General features: G+C 54.1%; 1 protein-coding gene across 1 annotated transcript in view; it reads left to right on the top strand.

Annotated features, from left to right (window-relative positions):
• Positions 1-3,716, top strand: part of ARHGEF9 (Cdc42 guanine nucleotide exchange factor (GEF) 9) — a 48,843-nt gene that overhangs the window by 44,675 nt on the left and 452 nt on the right. The gene's annotated exons all lie outside the window — the stretch shown is intronic.

The following is a 3,716-nucleotide window of genomic DNA, read 5'->3' as shown; positions in this document are numbered from 1 at the left end:
CCCCCGCCCCCCGCCCTGGCTGTGCAGCCGCAGCCTCTGGGTTCTGCCACGGTGCAGAGCTGAGCCTGAGCCAGCAGACGGAGCTCCAGGGCTGGGCACCGGGGTCCAGCTGCTTCCCTGCGCCTCAGCCAAGACTGACCCATCGATTCCTCCCCTTTGTGCTTGGAGCTCTGTTCCCCAAACAGCCACAACTGCATTGGAAAAGAGCGTTGCTCGTTTGTTTTCTTGCATATAAAAGATAAATCCCCCAAGAGGCAGTTCCGCAAAGGCCCCCGTGTTCTGATGAGGGAGCAGCACAGAAAAACACAAAATAGAAACAAATAAAAACCACGCGAGAAAAATAGAGAATGTCGTAGTTCTACCCGGAATTGGTCCTTCTCAGGATCTGAAGATGTGCACATCAAGTGAATCTCTCCCCCGCCCCAGTTCCTGTGTTCCACCTTGTCAAGAACACGGGGGCATCCAAACCCAAAGCCATTCTTGGGGCCCCTCAAGCTGTTCCGAGCGCAGATTCAGAGTTTCACAAGGAGATGCATTCCCATGGGATTACCAGCCTGACTTGCCAGAGCACGAGTGGTTTTACTTGCATGCCCGCCAGCACCGGTAATGATGCATGCCCCTGAGAGCCGCGGGTCTGATCGCTTAGAAAACAGTCAATATGGTAAATACACAAACCTTTGGCTACCGCCGTGTAGAACCAGCTGGGAGCTTCTGACGTTCCTCCAGCTTAGACGTTAATGCCAATAGCCCCGATCCTCGAGCAGGGCCAGCTTTGAGAACATGGCTCTGAGCTTCTTTCCTGAGGGACGCAGCAGTGTGGGCATGGGTGTGTTTCAAGCAAGGATAGACATTTTTCAGGAGTTTGGACCAAAAAGGCTATTTTGGGAAAGAACTGAATGGGGTTTGCTAGGGATCTGGCCAGGGGAGTCTGCCTTTGTCTCCTCTGGAGAAGACAGACTATGGATGATGCTCTTCACCGTGTAACTCCATCAGTGTCAGCAGACTTCAACCAGGCTGTCCTTGCGCTACTTCCTCAGCCTTCCAAGTGCATAATGTTGTGCTGATCCAGGAGATTTCTTAGCGTTTCTGTATCCTGATTAAAATACATTAGCTCACCCTCCACAGATTGGATTAGAGACCACGAAGCGCTCAGCCCAGCTCAGCACAGCAGGCCAGGTCCAGCGCAAGGCCAGCAGCTACTCTGCAGCATGGGTTTAAGACCTTGAAAGCTAGAAGTGACTGGGGTATGTCCCTCAGCAGCCCCTTTAGCTTCACAGCTCTTCTGTGTTGTAGAGCACAAGTGAGCCTGAGTGGCACAAGGACTGTTTGCCTTTGAAGTAATTCCTGGTCCTCTGGGTCCGTCACAGATCCAGAGGATGTGTCCATTTACCAGACAGAAGGAGGTTTCTTTCCCAGCTCTAGCCACATAAGGGACTTGTACCAGATCCTGACCTCCCCACAGGTCCTAGAATTCCTCACCAGTCTCTGCTAGGAAAAGTGGCCACGGCACTAAAGGCTGGTGGCCTCCAGAAGGAGAATGCCTGCACTCTTGTATGTGTTCTGGGCTGCAGTTCCCCCTCCAGAGCAGACTCTGCAGGTGGCTGCGCTGCCTTCCAGCAAGGCAGCTCCGAGCAGGACAGTGGTAGAGGCAGCGATGGAAGAGGTAGGTCAGCGGTGAGCTCAAGCCCATGTTCCTCCCTCCTGGGATGTCATTGGCTGAAGTCAGGTAGTGCGGTAAATTCAAACTGATGGTTGGGGCCTATGAGGATGGTACAGAATTTGTCTCAGGAATCCTAGAACTGACCCCGACCGGCTTTGACCCCAGGACAGCGAGGGCTCTGGGGCTGCAGGCTGTCTGTGGGAGACAGGAACTTGGGAAAGAGGGAGCAGAAACCCTGCTGATGGGGAACTCTGTTGCAGCGTGCAGACACAAATGCGGAACATCTCCAGGTTGTTCTTTTCAAATAGGTTTGAAATATTAACTGCGATAAATCTGTTAAAGGTTACTAAGTGTGAATCATGGAGCGGGTTTTGTCCACCGTAAGGAGAGATGGTGGCTACTCCCTACAGTGGACAGAGCTGCGTGATTTGATGGTATTTGCTGTAAAGAAGGAGAAATGAGTTAGACACAGTCGAGATGATATCTCCATCTGGTCTGAACCTTTTGAGGACTTTAACAACCCTTGACTGGTAAATTTTATAGCAAAGGGAAGGGAATTAATTCTCTTCCCTCAAGCCACACTCGAGCCTGAGCTTTGTGTCTAAAAGAGGTCCTGAATGATAACGCGGCAACGTGTACAAGTTGTCTCATGAGCTCCGTGAGTGCCCTTTGTGAGGCTTTTTCCTTTGTCTGCAAGTACCTGACTGTGTGTGCAGCCTCCCCGTGCCCGGCCAGCCAGCGCTGGCCCCGCAAAGCATGTGTCTGTGTGTGGGCAGGAGCCGCTGACTGAATGCAAAGAGTCGCATTTCTTTTACACACGTTGCTGTGGTGCCTGGGTGCTAATCACCGTATTTTGCCTTCTCTAGCACCTTCCCAGCCGAGGATCTCAAAGTGTTTTACAAACATTAATTAATTTAGCTTCACAACCCTCGTGTGAGGTAGGTGGGTGATGCCATCCCGCTTTCCAGATGAGGATCTACTCGGGTAGAGTCGCCTCGCTCCTGCGGTTAAAACCAGGGGAGGTGATGGCCTCGAGATGGCCCTTGCGAAGCTGCCACCCGTCACGCGGCCGGGGCTGCCCTCCCCGCAGAAGGAAGAGCAGATCTGCCTGCAGCAGAGGGGATCCAGAGATGGCCAGAGCTTACAGCAACCTGCTTCAGAGCCCCGCTCCTCTCTCCTTCCTGCCCTTCTCTGGAGTTGTGGTTTCCAGCTGATCACACTGGCCTGCGGCTGAAGGAGGGGTTGTCCCTCACCAGCGGCGTTGCGGGAGAGGAAATACAGAAGTAGCTGTTACTGTTCCCTGTAGTTTGCACTTTGGTGGTGACTTGCCGCCCTCCTGCTCCACCTCCATCCCCCCAGAGCCGCCCTTTCTACTGCCCCTTACCACAGGTTGCGCAGGTCCCAGCTGAAGCTGCCCCTTTCCGTGGGAAGGCTGTAAGGGCAGCGTCCCCGCACCCTGTCCCTGCCCGGGAGCTGTGACTCACCTATGTGGGAATTAGGCATCTGGAACCTGAAAGGGAGGCCTTGCCAGTCCACCCATTGCTACCAGTTTGGATTGAGCAGAATCAGCCTTGTCTGCGTTGAGTGCAGCCGGTTCTGGCTGGAACCAGGCTGGCAAATTTAAAACGGACCCTATGGAAAAGTCCTACAAACTTCCCTGAAGGAAACGATGCATTGCCTTTCGTAGAGGCCAGATAGGTCCCTGCAGCGAAGCGCTTCCCCCAGAGCAGCTCTGCTCCGTTCTGGCGCAGGAACCGGCGCCGAGTGGTCCCTGGGGTCACGCTGCTCGGAGCTGGTCACCGGGGCATGTATCTGGGAGGGAGGGTGGAAACGAGCTTGGAACCAGCACACGTTGAATTTAGTGGAACGATGCGGTTTTCTGCCTTCGTCTGACCAGACCGACGCTGCCTACGGGCCTGGGCATGTTTGTGGCTCCTTAGGTCACGCAGGACTTTTCCATGAGGGCAGGTAAGCCTCTGCCAGTGCAGAAGTAGTGGTGGCTCTTGTCCAGATGTTCAGCTCGTGGTCCAGCGTAGGCAGCCTCTAAAGGTGGGAG

The sequence above is a fragment of the Buceros rhinoceros genome, unplaced genomic scaffold (genome assembly GCF_000710305.1).
Source record: "Buceros rhinoceros silvestris isolate BGI_N320 unplaced genomic scaffold, ASM71030v1 scaffold1059, whole genome shotgun sequence".
Lineage (NCBI taxonomy): Eukaryota > Metazoa > Chordata > Aves > Bucerotiformes > Bucerotidae > Buceros > Buceros rhinoceros.
This window is presented reverse-complemented; position numbering and strand designations above follow the sequence as displayed.